This window comes from Macaca mulatta, chromosome 11, assembly GCF_049350105.2.
Source record: "Macaca mulatta isolate MMU2019108-1 chromosome 11, T2T-MMU8v2.0, whole genome shotgun sequence".
NCBI lineage: Eukaryota > Metazoa > Chordata > Mammalia > Primates > Cercopithecidae > Macaca > Macaca mulatta.
Genome location: NC_133416.1, coordinates 21770013 through 21787337, shown reverse-complemented (window position 1 = coordinate 21787337; position 17325 = coordinate 21770013). Strand labels below are relative to the sequence as shown.

General features: G+C 42.1%; 1 protein-coding gene and 1 pseudogene across 10 annotated transcripts in view; both read right to left on the bottom strand.

Annotated features, from left to right (window-relative positions):
• PLEKHA5 (pleckstrin homology domain containing A5) overlaps nt 1-17325 on the bottom strand; it is a 248976-nt gene that overhangs the window by 60304 nt on the left and 171347 nt on the right. The window lies entirely within an intron of this gene.
• LOC114670803 (serine/arginine-rich splicing factor 11-like) lies at nt 5049-7013 on the bottom strand (annotated as a pseudogene).

Sequence of the window (17325 nt, the reverse complement as noted above, 5' to 3'; positions counted from 1 at the left end):
TTAAACAAAAAATTCTTACTGTTATGATCCGTTGCCCAGGTTGGAATGTGGTGGCCCTATCATGGCTCTCTGCAGCCCCAAACTCCTAGGCTTAGGCGATCCTCCCACCTCAGCCTCTCGCATAGCTAGGACTACAGACACATGCCACCATGCCCAGCTAATTTATTTTTTTGTAGAGACAGGGGCCTCACTATGTTGCCCAGGCTGGTCCTGAACTTCTGGGCTCAAGCAATCCTCCTGGCTCATCCTTTATAATAGTTTTGGGGGGAGCCAGGAACCTCGCTCATAAGAGACGGTAAAATCGATAAAGGTTGCGTGCTCTGTTTCACTGAGCGGCCGTTGTCCCATCTCTCTTCCTTTCCTTGGGCCTGCCTATTCCCCCAGACACAACAATATTGAAATTAGGCCAATTAATAACCCTACAATGGCTTCTAACAGTTCAAGTGAAAGGGAGAGTTGCATGCTTATCACTTTAAATCAAATGCTAGAAATGATTAAGGTTAGTGAGGAAGGCATGTCGAAAAGCTGAGGGGCCAAAAACTAGGCCCCTTGTGGTAAGCATTTACCCAAGTTGAGAAGTCAAAGAAATAAGTTGTTGAAGGAAATTGTAAGTGCTACTTCACTCAACATACAAATGATAAGAAAGCAAAATAGCCTTGTTGCTAATAGGGAGAAAGTTTTAGTGGTCTGAAGAGAAGATCAAACAGCCACAACATTCCCTTAAGCCAAAGCCTAATCCAGAGCAAGGCCCTAACTCTCTTCAATCCTATGAAGGTTGAGAGAGGTGAGGAAGCTGCAGAAGGAAAGTTGGAAGCTGGCAGAGTTTGGTTCATGAGGTGTATGGAAAGAAGTCATCTCCATAATATATAAGTGCAAGGTGAAGCAGCAGGTGCTGATGGAAAAGCTGCAGCAAGTTATTCAGAAGATCTAGCTAAGATAACTGAAGTTGTTGGCATTCAGTGATAGATTTTCAATGTAGACAAAACAGCCTTGTATGGGAATAAGATGCCACCTAGCACTTTCATAGCTAGAGAGGGAAAGTCAATGCCTGGCTCCAAAGCTTCAAATAGGATGACACTCTTGTTTGGGGCTAATGCAGCTGGTAGTTCAAGCTGAAGCCAATGCTCATTTACTATTGTGAAAATCCTGATGTTAAATCTACTCTGCTTACGCTCCAAAAATGGAACAACAAAGCCTGGATGATAGCACACCTATTTATAGCATGGTTTACTGAATATTTTAAACCCACTGTTGAGAACTACTGCTCAGAAAGATTTCTTTCAAAATATGACTGCCCATTGACAATGAATCTAGTTACCCCAAGAGCTCCAATGGAAACATATAAGGAGATTAATGTGGTTTTCACGACCATTAATACAACATCCATTCTGCAGCCCATGGATTGAGGAGTCATTTCAACTTTCAATTCTTATTATTTAGGAAATGCATTTCATAAGGCTCTAGCTGCTATAGACAGTGATTCTTCTGATGGATATGGGTGAATTAAAGAAGAAACTTCTGGAAAGAATTCACCATTCTACATACTAGATATTCGTGATTCAAGAGAGGAGGTCAAAATAGCAACATTAACAGAAGTTTGAAAACATCGGTTCCAACTCTCATGGATGAGTTTGAGGGGTTTAGAACTTCAGTGGAGGAAGGAACTGCAGATGTGGCAGAAAGAATCAGAAGTGAAGCCTGAAGACGTGAGTGAATTGCTTCAATCTCATACTAAAACTTCAGTGGACGAGAAACTGCATCTTATGGATGAGCAAAGAAAGTTTCTTGAGATAAAATCTACTCCTGGTGAAGATACTGTAACATTGTTGAAATGACAACAAAGCATTTAGAATATATAAACTTGGTTGATAAAGCAGCAGCAGGGTTTGAGAGGATTCTGTTCAATTTTATTATTATTATTACTTTTTAATTTTTTGAGACAGAGTTTCGCTCTGCTGCCCAGACTGGAGTGCAGTGGAGTAATCATAGCTCACCACAGCCTTAACCTCCTGGGCTCAAGCGATCCTGCCGCTTCAGCTTCCCAAGTAGCTGGGACTACAGATGTGTATTTTTAATCCTGGCTGATTAAATTTTTTTTTTTTTTTTTTCAGAGACAGGGTCTTGCTATGTTGCCAAGGCTGGTCTCAAACTCCTGGCCTCAAGCAATCCTCCCACCTTGTCCTTCCAAAGTGACAGGCATGAGCCACCATGCCCGACCCCATTCCAATTCTGAAAGAAGTTCTACCACTTGCAATATATTCTCAAACACCATTGCATGCTACAGATAAATGTTTTCGTGAAAAGAAGAGTCAATTGGTGTAGCAAACTTCATTGTTGTCTTATTTTAAGAAACTGCCACAGCTATCCCAATGTTCAGCAAGCACCACCCTGATCAGTTAGCAGGCATCAACATTGAGGCAAGATCTTCCACTAGCAAAAAGATTAGGACTTGCTGAACGCTCAGATGATCATTAGTGTTTTTCAGCAATACAAGATTTTTTTTCTTAGACATAATGCTATTGCACATTTAACAGACTACAGTATAGAGTAAGCATAACTTTTACAGGCACTGGGAAACAACAACAACAACAACAACAACAACAAACACGCCCAGCTAATTTTTGTAGGGATGGGGTTTCGCCATGTTTCCCAGGTTGGTCTTGAACTCCTGAGCTCAAAGTGGTCCACCCGCCTTGGCTTCCCAAAGTGCTGGGATTACAGGCGAGAGCTACTGTGCCCAGCCTGCTTAAGTTCTTTTGTTTTGTTTTGTTTTTGAGAGGGAGCCTCGCCCTTGTCACCCAGGCTGGAGTACAGATGGGGCCATTTTGGCTCATTGCAACCTCCACCTCCCGGGTTCAAGCAATTCTCCTGCCTCAGCCTTCTGAGTAGATGGAATTACAGGAGCCCACCACCACACTCAGCTAATTTTTGTATTTTTAATAGAGATGGGGTTTCACCATGTTGGTCAGGCTGGTCTCGAACTCCTGACCTCAGATGATTCACCTGCCTTGGCCTCCCAAAGTGCTGGGATTACAGGCATGAGCCACTGCGCCTGGCTTTCAAGTTCTTAAAGAAAAAAAAAAAAAGAATATACATAATTTGCTTCTGGTTTGAATATGACAATCCTAGAAACCATTTTAAGAGTGGTGTTAACAGTCTACATACTGTGATGTAAGGAATCAGAGGAAAGACTAAATAGTACATGTAGGATGTTTAAGAATTCACTTGAAATGAGTTTAATGTTTTGCTTCTTGCTTTAATTCCTTCTTTGAAGTAATAGGTAACATAGATTTACATTTCAGTTAATTGCTAAATTATAAAGCTAATATAAAAGGCAGATTATTTCATAATAATGAGAATGTATGATTCAGGCATTACACAATTTTCTTTTTTTTTAAGTTTAAGGGTTTTATTATCAAAGTATTATAAAATAATTTCAGAAATTGTACATCAACATGGCACAGACTGTAGCCTACTTTTTACCGCACAAAAGTGGAGCTTGAAATGCCTCTAACAAAGAAAAGAGTTGCCTAACTACTTTGCATATATAACATGAAATCACTGTGTGCATAAGAATACTACTGCAGTAACACAAATTTATCGGTTTTATACAACTTGAGATTTTATTTTATTTTTTGAGACAGAGTCTCACTCTGTTGCCGAGGCTGGGGTGCAGTGGCACAATCTAGGCTCACTGCAACCTCCACCTCCCGGGTTCAAGTGTTCTCCTGCCTCAGACTCCTGAGTAGCTGGGATTACAGGAGCCCACCAGTAATTTTTCTATTTTTAGTAGAGATGGGGTTTCACCATGTTGGGCAGGTTGATCTCGATCTCCTGACCTCAGGTGATCCACCTGCCTTGGCCTCCCAAAGTGTTGGGATTACAGGTGTGAGCCACTACGCCCAGTCAATTTGTCTTATTTTAAAAGCATATGAAGGACAATTTAAAATGCACTATCCCTTTTTTCCAACACTGAGCTTAAGACAAATTAATGGAAGAGTGGAAAATTCAAAATAAGGGCAAGAGATAAGTTTTTTCTTTGTTTAAGATGGACTCAGGATAGGTAGATAGCTTTCACTGATGTAGATGTGGAATAAATTATTTCAGGAAAAAAAATTCCCAAACATCTTATGAAAAAGTATACAACTCTACTTCAAAATATACTATTTACTCACTGCCAAAGACAGTTTTACTTGAAATCTTGTTTCTGTAATTAAACCCTAGTTAGCCATCAAAAAAGGTTAGTGCATAATAACCATTCAAAGTTAAACCAAAATGACAAAAATTTTGCCACAAGGCTTAAAGGATTATCTATTTCTTTTCTTTTCCTTCCTTCTTTCTTCTTCTTCTTTTTTTTTTTTTTTTTGAGATGGAGTCTCGCTGTGTCGCCTAGGCTGGAGTGCAGTAGCATGATCTCAGTTCCCTGCAATCTCTGCTTCCTGGGTTCAAGTGATTCTCCTGCCTCAGCCTCCGGAGTAGCTGGTATTACAGGCATGCACCACCATGCCTGGCTAATTTTTGTGTGTGTGTGTTTTAGTATAGACGAGGTTTCGCCATGTTAGCCAGGCTGGTCTGGAATTCCTCACCTCAGGTGATCTGCCCGCCTTGGCCTCCCAAAGTGCTAAAATTACAGGCGTGAGCCACTGTGCCCAGCCGGATTATCTATTTCAAATGCTCATTTCCAGATGGAACTATAAGAATGTTAATTTGTCACGTCAACAAACAAGACCATAAGTAGATCCATCATGTTGGAGGATTTTAATGACATTTAGGATATTCTTGCCACAATAACATGCAATCAGTGCATTTCCTACATGGCTCTATTAACCCGATGCATAACATTCTAGAAGTACTATGAGTGAACTTAATAAAGGAAATTATATGACATAAACAATCCATTCCTGCTGTAGGAGCATGCAGCTTTTCATTTCTGTTATGAAGCAGCACCAAGAGTAAAACTGTTTGGTTATTCCATCAGATGTCACCATGACAAGAATTGCTTACGTCATACCATTTTCTAAAAGCTTTTTGATGTAAATTAGTATCAATAACGGGAGCTTTATAGCCATTAATAACTCAGAGCTGTATACATCTAGGTTTGAGATGAACAAATATAGCATTCAGAAATCACACAAAGGAATGACACTGATGCATGTATACAGTTGGATTCCCATAGAGGCAATATTCAGTCACTCATACCCATGTCTTCTTCATGATGATCATTCCCATTCACTTTGGATTCTCTTAGTGAATCATCAGTTCCCTTTTCCACAGAACATTTCTTTGTTTTAGGGGAACCTGCTTCTATTGCTTTCTTCTCTTCTTTTTTCCTCTTTCTTACTGTCATAACCCGGTTCCTCTTCATCATAAACCCGTGTAACTTTTACATCTATATCACTCTCTGATTTTCTTTCCTGATCCTTTTCCTTATCTTTACTCTTCTTCTTGTTTGTTGATCATTCTCTTTCATCCCTACTATCTTTCTCCCTACTCTTTCATCCCTACTATCTTTTTTCTTCTTTTTATGTCTCCCAGGGGATGGTGAGGGAGACAATTTTCTTTTAGGAGACTGCGACTTTTTGGGAGATCTTGTTCCACTCCTGCTTCTTCATTGTCGTCTCTGTTTGTACTTCTACAATGTCTGGCTCTGCTGTTATTTTTTGGTGGTGTTTTAGAACGTTTCTTTCGTCTTCTTTCTTTCTGTCTCTCGTTTTTGATGTGCTCCTTGATCTTCTACCTCTCTCTCTGGAATGAGATCTTCTCTGTCTTGGGCTTTTGGATCAACGACTCCTAGACTTAGAATGTGATCGCTCTCTTGATCTGTTTCTTGACTGTCTGTGTTTAGAAGATGATCTTGAATGCCTTCTTTCTTCTTTGGTTCTATAGCAGCCGAAATTAGGGACTGTGCTTCTTGTACTCTTTACATAGCTTCCTCTATTTTTTTTTGAGACAGAGTTTTGCTCTTGTTGCCCAGGCTAGAGTGCAATGGCACGATCTCGGCTCACTGCAACCTCCACCTCCAGGGTTCAAGCACTTCTCCTGCCTCAGTCTCCTAAGTACTTGGCGTTACCGGGATGTGCCACCACACCCGGCTAATTCTGAATTTTTAGTAGAGACAAGGTTTCACCATGTTGGTCAGGTTGGTCTTGAACTCCTGACCTCAAGTGATCCACCCACCTCAGCCTCCCAAAGTGCTAGGATTACGGGTGTGAGCCACCACGCAGGGCCTCTTCCTCTATTTCTTTACTAGAGGTATCCGGTTTCAGACTTGGTGAAACAAGACCAGCAGCCACATGCTTCAACTTGGGATCAACAGTACTCATAAGCTTCAGCAACTGATCTGTGGCAACAGACTGAGTTCAACTTTGCTCCAGGAAGCCCAAGGGCAGCAAGGGCAGGACCAAGAGTAGGAGCCCCCAAAGCAGCCGGTGGAAGGGCGCCAGTCTGAGTAAGTGGGTTAGGAGTAGGCTGGAGCCCAACACCAGGCAGAAGACCTGCCACTGCATTAGCTGGTGCCAACAGAGACAGGCAAGCCTTAGCCTTATCAGGAATAACTCCTTCTGCATATGGTACATTATCAAAGCTCTGTCAAGGAACACAGTGTCAGATGTGGTGCCGCAACTGCTGAGTCTGGATCATGGAACTTAACAAGACTGAGATTGGCAAAGGTGAATGATCCAGCGGGAAGAGGTGTGGTTCGTCGATCTTGCCTAGGAAACCGAAGAGAGTCCGCATCTGCTCAGAGCTAGCGCTCGGGGAGATTAGTCATCTATTACCTCGGTGCCACAGCCTCCACCGCCGCCACCACCTCCGCTACTAGGCCCGCCGCTGGGGCCCGGACCCGCAGTGCTGGGGACGATGGTAGTGTTGCTCATGGCGCTGCTCGCATTCCCGCTCCTGCTTTAACACATCAAACACACAGCGAGGAAGGGAAAGAGGAACTGGTCCGTGGGAGGAGGGTGTCCGATGCTCCAGCCTCTGCTGCTCCAGCTGCCACCGCCACCGTTTCTCCACCCAGCCAGACGCCGCGGGGGAGGGGAAGCGAGCACGCTAGCTGGAGACCACGAGAAAACAAACGGCCGCCTCCACCTCGCCTCCAACCCCACAGTTTTCATAATTAACTCTAGCTGTAAATAAGAAAACATACGTGGCAACATCTTGGAAATACACTTAGGTAATAATGCCAGTGTATTTTTGTTCACAACAAAACATATTTTTACTTGGAATGTCTAAGTCCAAATGTTTAGAAAAACTATCTAGAAAATCTGATACTTAATCCTGGCTTCTTTAACAGTTTTGAGGTCTGTTGGGCAAATATGAATAACTTGATTTATTTTTTTAGACGGAGTCTGGGACTGTCGCCCGGGCTGGAGTGCAACAGGGCGAGCTCAGCTCACTGCAACCTCCGCCTACTGGGTTCAAGTGATTCTCCTGCCTCAGCCTCCCGAGGAGCTGGGATTACAGGCACCCGCCACCACGCCCAGCTAATTTTTTGTATTTTTAGTAGAGCCACAGCGCCCAGTCTTCAAATAGGTTGATTTTCTTTCTTTCTTTCTTTTTTTTTTGAGACGGAGTTTCGCTGTTGTTGCCCAGGCTGGAGACAATGGCGAGATCTCGGCTCACTGCAACCTCGGACTCCCGGGTTCAAGCGATTCTCCTGTCTCAGCCTCCCGAGTAGCTGGGACTACAGGCATGTGCCACAAAGCCCGGCTAATTTTTTGTATTGTTGGTAGAGATGGGTTTCTCCACGGTGGTCAGGCTGCTCTCAAACTCTTGACCTCAGGTGACCCACCCGCCTTGGCCTCCCAGAGTGCTGGGATTACAGGCCTCAGCCACTGCGCTGGGCTTTTTTTTTTTTTTTTTTTTTTGAGACGGAGTCTCGCTCTGTCACCCAGGCTGGAGTGCAGCGCGCCATCTTGGCTCACTATAACCTCTGCCTCCCAGGTTCAAGTGATTCTCCTGCCTCAGCCTCCTGAGTAGCTGGGATTACAGGTGCTCATCATCCCATCAGGGCAATTTTTGTACTTTTAGTAGAGACGGGGTTTCACCATGTTGGTCAGGCTGGTCTTGAACTCCTGACCCCGTGATCTGCCCGCCTTGGCCTCCCAAAGTGCTGGGATTACAGGTGTGAGTCACCATGCCCTGCCTACTGAATAACTTCATTTTAAAATCCCATCATCAAAAACCATTTATTCAATTGAATTATATGTAACTGTACCTGCTAGGATCTTGTGCGGAATTTCCCAATTGACACCCATGGGCTGGAAATGGGTTACAAGGTCAGCTTCAGAAGGCCTAGTAGGGTCCCTGCAGGGCTAAGGCTCTTGGCATCACCTCCTGCTTGTTTCAAGGTGCTGTACAAACATCACTTTCTATGTGTTCCACACATGAAGAAAGTTAGCACCAAGACAGTGCTTGTTTCAGAAAAACTAGACTTCTTTCTTTTTTTCATTTCTAACTAAAGAATTAAAAAAAAAAAAAAAAGAGAGAGAGAGAGAGAGAACAGGTTTCGCCATGTTGGCCAGGCTAGTCTCGAACTCCTGGGCTCAAGGCATCCACCCGTCTTGGCCTCCCAAAGTGCTAGGATTACAGGCATGAGCCATCACACCCAGTTGACTTTTCTCCTTTATTTGGTGTAGTTCTCATATCTGGCAAAAGAAAAAAAAAAAGCCACCCCAAAAACCCACCTATGGAGATTTAAAACCTGCACAGGTCTGGGCCCTGGCAATTCTTACTGGGGACTGGGGGAAAGACAGCCTTGAGTACTGTACTTTGTTTTTGTCTTTCTGAAGAGTCACTGTCAGTTCTGAGAAGTCAGACTTGTGAACCACGGTCCTATCCTGGCACCAATTCAAGTAAACATGACTGCCAAAGAATTTTTCAAGGTCCAGATAAGTTGATACCAGACATTGATCAAGGTAACTGCACAACTATCAAAGACAAAAAACTTCAAACTAAGTAAACACAAGTATTGGATCTAGATTATAATATTTTCTTGTTGTCTATGTATAAGATATAGTATTAAGAGATTTTAACCCCTTTTTAAAAGCTGGTGTGCAATGGCGCCACGTCAGCTCACTGCAACCTCCACCTCCCGGGTTCAAACAATTCTCTTGCCTCAGCCTCGTGAGTAGCTGGGATTACAGGTGCCCACCACCACGCCTGGCTAATTTTTGAATTTTTAGTAGAGACAGGGTTTCACCATGTTGGCCAGGCTGGTCTTGAACGCCTGACCTCAGGCTTCCCAAAGTGTTGGGATTACAGGTGTGACCCACCGTGCCCACCTAGTAATTCTTTTTCTTAAGAGATAGGGTCTCGGCCATGCGCGGTGGCTCACGCCTATAGTACCAGTACTTTGGGAGGCCGAGTTAGGAGTACTCACTTGAGGCCAGGAGTTCGAGACCCGCATGGGCAACATGGTGAAACTCCCTCTCTACAAAAAATTAGCTGGGCATGGTGGTGCAGGCCTGTGGTCCCAGTTACTTGGGAGGCTGAGGCAGAAGGATCGCTTCAAACCAGGAGGTTGAGGTTGCAGTGAGCCATGATTGCCACTGCACTCCAGCCTGGGTGACAAAGCCAGACCCTGTGTCAAAAAAAAAAAAAAAAAAAAAAAAGCTCAAAGAAAGGATACTAAGAAAGAAAGAAAGAAAGAAATGGGGTCTCACTATCTTGCCCAGGCTTGAGTGCAGTGCTTATTCCCAGATGTGATCCCACTACTGATCAGCACGGACGTTCTGACCTGCTGCATTCCCCTCTGGGCTGGCTCACCACTCCTCAGGCAGCCTAGTGGTCCCCCGTTCCCAGGAGGTTGCCATACTGATGCTGGACTTAGTGTGGACACCTGATCAGCATAGTGCACAAAAGCCCACAACTCCTGGACTCAAGTGATCTTTTTGCCTCAGTCTACTTGGTAGCTGGGACTACACAGCCTTGCGTCATTGTGCCAGCTACTTTAGTAGCTTTTAAATGTCTGTTTCAAATCTATCTCTGGAGAAATTAGACCAGCTCTGAAGGCAGAAAAAATAGGATATTCTAACTCATGAGGTAAAATGCCCCTGAATCATTTGGGGAGGGGGGAAAAAGATGAGTTGTGAGCAGAGCCAAGATGGTCATTCATATAATTCATCCTTAGAAAAAATTAATTCTCCATACTCCCTTTAAATACAACAAGTGATTAAGCAGTAACTTAACTGCTCTCTTAAAAGTTTATATAATAAATAATCTAGAGGTCGGGTGTGGTGGCTCATGTCTGTAATTCCAGCACTCTGGGAGGCTGAGGTGGGTGGATCACCTGAGGTCAGGAGTTCGAGATCAGCCTGGTCAACATGGTGAAACTCCATCTCTACTAAAAATACCAAAATCAGCTGGGCGCGGTGGCATGCGCCTGTAGTCCCAGTTACTCAGGAGGCTGAGAGAGGAGAATCAGTTGAACCCGGGAAATGGAGGTTGCAGTAAGCTGAGATTGTGCTGCTGCATTCCAGTCTGGGCAACAGAGCAAGACTCCGTCTCAAAAAAAAAAAAAAAAATTCATCTAGAACAGTGCTGTCCAACAGAACTTTCTGTGATGTTGGAAATGTTCCACATCTGTGTAGTTCAATATTGACTACTTGAAATGGGGCTAGCGTGACTGAGGAAATGTTTTTCTTTTATATATATGTAATTACAAATTTAAATAGCCACATGGCTAGTGGCTATCATATTAGATACCAGGTCTAAAAATTCTAGACCAGTAGGCCGGGGGCGGGGGCTCACATCTATGATCACAGCACTTTGGGAGGCCAAGATGGGAGGATCACTTGAGGTCAGGAGTTCAAGACCAGCCTGGCTAGCATGGTGAAACCCCATCTCTACTAAAAACTACCAAAATTAGCTGGGTGTGGTGGTGGGCGCCTGTAATCCTAGCTACTCAAGAGGCTGAGTCAGGAGAAGCACTTGAACCCAGGAGGTAGAGACTGCAGTGAGCCAAGATCGTGCCACTGCACTCCAGCCTGGGCGACAGAGGACCAGTGAAGTATGATTTCACCCATGATCTCCAACTCATTTGCAGAAGGGGAAACCTTTGCTCAAGCTGTCTTGTAACTTAGTTTACTTGAGTCTGAATTCTGTGCTAATAGTTCCTTTATCTTGAACAGTCCAGGTGGATACAGAGCAGAGCTTCTGTCCTTCACTGTTAACTAAGAGGACCCATCTCTTGCTGTCATTTTCCATTTAAGTGGAAAAGGGACTTTTTCCTGAGTTCTTAATGACTTCTTTGGAAAAGATTTTCTAAGTTGGGAATCTGTCTTAACAAAAGCAAAAAGCCCCATAGAGTAATCACAGAATACTCCATTTTCTCAAGAATGTCCTCCTGTGTGTACATCAATAAACTCTTAAGATGTGCAGCAAAACTAAAAAGCTAAAGAATTTGACATGCCCAGGGTGAGGCTTTAGGGAATGCGGGGGTCTTTATAAATAGGTCATTTAGATAATAACAATGTAAATTTGCCTTCCACTCTCTCTCCAGGCACATCTGAAAGTCCAAGATCCTGATTGAAGGGTATGCTACCCATTGAAATCACTCTTTGTTTAACAGGAAGCAGGGAAATGTGAAGTGACTTGAGTAATAGAAGAATGTAAATAAGTCTCTTTATAACTGAAGGGGTTATTGAGATTACTTCAGAAGTTTTAAAGTAATTTGAATAAATTATCTATATGTTTTTCCTATAAGTAAAATCTGAAAACATTACTATTGTTATATAGTCCTAAGAATCAATAATATTTTTAAATATATAGCTAGACTTTATAATATTTCCCCTTTTCTTCAAGGAAGATAGATTATGTACCTGTGGTATATTTGAAAGCAAACTTTGAAGGCCTGGGCTAGTGCCATTCCAAATAATTTACTTATGTTCGGCAATGGATAAATTTTACAGATCTGATTTTTTTTTTTACTTCAGTAGCTTAATATATTTTCCTTGTTTAATGGCCTTTTCCTAATCACTGTTCTTTTAATTTCAAGCAAGGCTACTACTATGTTTATTCCTGGCACCCACAGGAAACAGGAAATAGTAAAAGAACTCAAGATCAATTAAAAAAATCTTTTACTGCAAACATAAGGTTTGAAACTGTCACATTTTCTTCTTTCAAGTATTTTAAGGATACACTAAAATCTACCATTTTTAAGCAAAAGAAATTCCTGAAGTGAAAATCTTACATCTGTTAGTCAAAAAGGTACTTGTTCTTGCCATGGATAAATCTACTCTAAAATATATGAATTTTACTTTATATTTTTGAGATGGAGTTTCACTTTTGTTGCCCAGGCTGGAGTGCAACGGCACAATCTTGGCTCACCACAACCTCCGCCTCCTGGGTTCAAGAGATTCTCCTGCCTTAGGCTCCTGAGTAGCTGGGATTACAGGTATGTACCACCACGCCAGGCTAATTTTGTATTTTTTTTTTTTTAGTAGAGATGGGGTTTCTCTATGTTGGTCAGGCTGATCTTTAACTCCTAACCTCAGGTGATCCACCAGCCTTGGCCTCCCAAAGTGCTAGGATTACAGGTGTGAGCCACCACACCCAACCAAATTTTAAATCAAAGTTAAAATAACTTCTAGACACAAGGATCTGGATTTTATTAATGGTTAACTGTGTTCTTACGAGGTTACAAATGGCACTGAGTAGCTGAATTCCTACCATTAATTCAAAGATTTATCAGCTTATATTTCAACAACATATTGATACCTTTAGGTCAATTTTAGAAATGTTTTTGGTATTTATACTCAACCTTATTTCCTTCCAGGTTTTGAACAAGAATTCTACATTGTAGGCACTAGCGTCATGCCTTACACTGAGTTCCATACATCTTTGCAGAATGAATAAACTTGCTGAAAAATGTACATGAAATTAAGATAGAGGCAAAATCTACTGTAAAATTAAGACAGAAGCAAAGCCTGATATAATGAGCTACTTTTGTAATACTGTAATTGTAAAATAATATTTATAATATTTTGTAAATAAAAATAGAACTGTATAACTACTATGCATTTTAGAATAGGTAGGGAAATTTTGTTTTCACTTTGCTGTCTTGTTAGAGCCATGGCCAGAAGCTGATATTCCTCAGGTAACAAAGACAGCAGCCTGAAACTCTAAGAACAGAATGACCCATCAATTCTGAAGGAAGTTAAAATAGAATTTTTAAAAGATGAAAGAAAATCCATTAATACAAGGTTTTCATCCTAGCTTATGATTTTGGGCAAGTCATGGAATCTGATTAAATGGGGATATGCTGCAGAGCCTGCGTATGTGAAACAAGTGGGATGTTGTATAGGATGGTGCTTTGTGAACTGTAAAGTGATACAGAATAAGGTTGAACAGGCACTACACAGGTACACCATGCAGAGAAGGGAGTGCTTTGGAAGTATCTGAGAAATGGTGAGTCACTGGCTGGAGAAACGGGTTTATGGGGGAGGAATTATTTCACAAGTTGTGGCGTGGTGGTGGAAGACTGAACGCTTAAATGACAAAAAGAGACTTTTTTTTGTAGGGCAAAAGGAGTTTGTAAAACAATTTCCTGAGTTGGCTAAAAGACATAATGTGGCAGGAGCTTTAGGAAGAGCAACTGGACCTAATTTCAATTTCAGCAGTCACAGACTTCCCATTCACTGAGGGCTTACTAGTTCCTCTTACTGTGTTAAGAAGTTTATAGATATTACCTCAATTAATCCGCAACAACCCTTACAGGTTCACATTACTACTCTGTTACAAATGTGAGAGTGGAGGCTTACAGTTAAGGAACTTATTATCCAAAGCCAGGGAAATTAAGATGAGGAATATCCAAGACTATTATAAAATAAAATGGGATACACAATGAAATCTAGATGTGAGACCACGAATATTGCCATGTGCATGCAAAGATTCAGGAGAAGCATTACAGATATTTGCTGACTAAAGATTCAGGAGAAGCACTGCCAAGATTTGCTGACTAAATGGTAATAAGGGATCTCGCATATATAAGGCGTTATGGTAGCGTTTGTTCTCCTGAGCAAACACCATGCCAACTTGTAATCAGCTAAAAAAAATCTGTTCAGATAGTACTACAGAATCTCATGATTTTTCCATTTTCAGTGAAACTATTTTTAAAGTACTTTTAATTCCAGTTTAAAGTTATCAGTTTAACTTTAATACATGCTGATATTGGGCAGACAAGATTTTAGGAGAACATAATACAACTCCAGGCACTTGTCTGACTTAATTCTGCCTTTTTCACAAATATGAAAAATCTCCACCCTGACAGTGATGGAGCGGCAGGCAGGCTGCCAAGGAGGCTGGTCACACCTTAGGTCCTTCCAGGTAGCCTGCCACTTGTTTTTCTTCTTGTTGATCAGTCAGTCAGACTGTGAAAGGCTGGTGTCAGGCAGTCCCAGCCACAGCCTGTAGAGGAGACTCGGCCTCACTTTCTCTATGTGTTATCCTCTTTTCCGTTGGGGGTTTTAAGGTGCCAGCCTTAAGTTCCAGGTCTAAGCAAACAGTAAAGCAAGAGTGCTGATGGCTCTCAAAGTCCAGTGAGTTCCTTCTGAAGGAGGATGTATTCAATAAATGTTTGTGATATGACCAAAGTTAATCTAACTGATATTCTGAACCATTTTACTGTATTATAATTTTTTTTTTGCATTAGCTTTTTGGTCAGGGACTTGAGGGATAAAGATGACAAGTTTTGGGCCAGGCGTGGTGGCTCACACCTGTAATCCCAGCACTTTGGGAGGCCGAGGCGGGTGGATCACCTGAGAGCAGGAGTTTGAGACCCAGCCTGGCCAACATGGTGAAACCCCATCTCTACTAAAAATACAAAAATTAGCCGGGCATGGTGGTGGGTGCCTGTAATAACAGCTAGTAGGGAGGCTGAGGCAGGAGAATCGCTTGAACCCGGGAGGTGAAGGATGCAGTGAGCTGAGATTGTGCCACTGCACTCCAGCCTGGGAAACAGAGTGAGACTGTCTCAAAAAAAAAAAAAAAAAAAAAAAGACAAGCTTTGTTTTGGGTACACTGAGGATGCGCTGAAGGCAGAAATTTCTTTTTTTTTCCCTTTAGAATTATTTTATTAAATCATAAATGTACAACAGCTTCTTAACTCTACACACGCAATTAAATTTTTTAAAGGAAAAACGTTATGTCTTATTACACTACGATCCTGGCTAATAGCTTTTCAAAACATTGAGAAAAATCTTAAAAAAGGTTTCACATGTCACCTGAAACTTACAAATTTAACATTATCAAAGAAGGAATGCTTCTATACTCTTACAAAGACCACTAGAAAGCAACAACTAGGGATGAAACAGCTAGGGACGAAGCTCACACAGTGACAGCTAGTAAAATGATGAATAGATGAAGACGAATTCTCGGTTAAGAGAACACCAAGAGACGGAGATCTTTCCCACTTAGCACTGAGACAGGTAAAAAAAAAAAAAAAAAAAGCGAAAAAAATGGGACAGACAACTGCTAAGAACAGACCCATGATAATAATGTAAGAGGACGAGATAGGCCAATTTAAGAGACACATATTAAATTATAATCTAATCCATTATCCATTTAGTCTTAGATTTCTGCCATTATTATTATTTCATATCCTGGTAAAGAATTTTCTGAGTTTTATCTCTGTCCCTCCTGCACCTCTTCTTTTTTTGGAGATGGAGTCTCCCTCTGTTGCCTAGGCTAGAGTGCAGTGGTGAGATCTTGGTTCACTGCAAGCTCTGCCTCCCGGGTTCAAGCAATTCTCCTGCCTCAGCCTGCCGAGTAGCGGGTGGTATGCACCACTACGCCCAGCTAACTTTTTGCATTTTTAGTAGAGACGGGATTTCACCATGTTGGCCAGGCTATCTCAAACTCCTGACCTCAGGTGATCCACCCACCTTGGCCTCCCAAAGTGCTGGGATTACATTCGTAAGCCACTGTGCTCAGCCCAAAAATGATTTTCTTACTCTCCTCACAAGAAATTGATAATTGTTTTTTAAAAAATGTACTGAAAAAAGGACACATACATAGGTGCTGACTCTGTTGACAATCTACCCCCAGTCTACTGGATCTCTGAATAAACATGAAATGTTTTTCATTCTCAAGAAAAAAAAAAGTACTGATAAATTATAAAGAAGGATTTAGCTATTGACTCTCGTAAACCTTTAACATGTTCATGCAAAAAAGAATACGTAAGTATGCTTGAACTGCATTTTTTTTTTTAACTGTACTATGGCAAACTGATTTGTCATGAAAAACTTCCTGCTTTTCCATGACTTTGAGGATAAGGTCCTTTAGTTATCTGATATTAAAAGGAGAGGCTGGTTACTGCAGTAGTATATCAGGATTCTGGGAGGGTTCGTACATGTTTGGTTTACCCACAGTAGGAAGCATGCTTACCAAAGGCATGTGAAGCATTGCTCTAAGTCTCTGGATCCTTCTGCGCATCTCCACCTACATACCTTGTAGTCACAGTTCCTAATATCTCACCTTCTGTTATCATTGCCTACTTGAAAACCTGGCAGGAAAGTTATTAGGGAAAAGGAAAAGGGGAATATCATTTGAGTTCTCTCACAACCACTCTTCAAACACTAGTAGGGAATGTTAGAAAGAAAAAGAGAAACAAATGGAAGGAAAAGCTAAAATACAGGTGAGGAAAATGGAGGGAAATATGTTCTAACTTCCCCATTCCTATTAATACTGCTTTCATGTCTGTATCAAAAAAATGCTACCTCTTCATTCATGGAGAGTTTTTGCCTGCTTCCTCTCTTCAGTGCCTGGTCTGGTTTCTAAACGCCAAATTTCATTCTTTTGCTCAACCCAACCAGTCCTGGTCTAGGCTATGGGAGCCAAGAACTAGAAACTAGTGTAGGTCTACTAAGTGACAAGAGTGAGAAACTTCAAGACCCCACTCCCAATGTTAGATCTGCCAGAGAAGGCATACATGTGCCTAAGATCTGAGGTTCGCACATTGAATACATTTTTTTTTTTTTGAGATAGAGTCTTGCTCTATTACCCAGGCTGGGGTGCAGGGCATGATCTTGGCTTACTGCAACCGCTGCCTCCCCAGTTCAAGTGATTCTCGTTCCTCAGCCTCCCAAGTAGCTGGGATTACAGGCACACGCCATCAGGCCCGGATAATTTTTGTATTTTTAGTAGAGATGAGGTTTCACCATGTTGTCCCAAGCTGGTCTTGGAGTCCTGAACTCAGGTGATCCACCCACCTTGGCCTCCCAAAGTCTTGGGATTACAGGCGTGAGCCACGGTGCCTGGCCACACTGAATTTTTTTTTTTTTGAGACTGACTCTCACTCTGTCACCCAGGCTGTAGTGCAGTGGC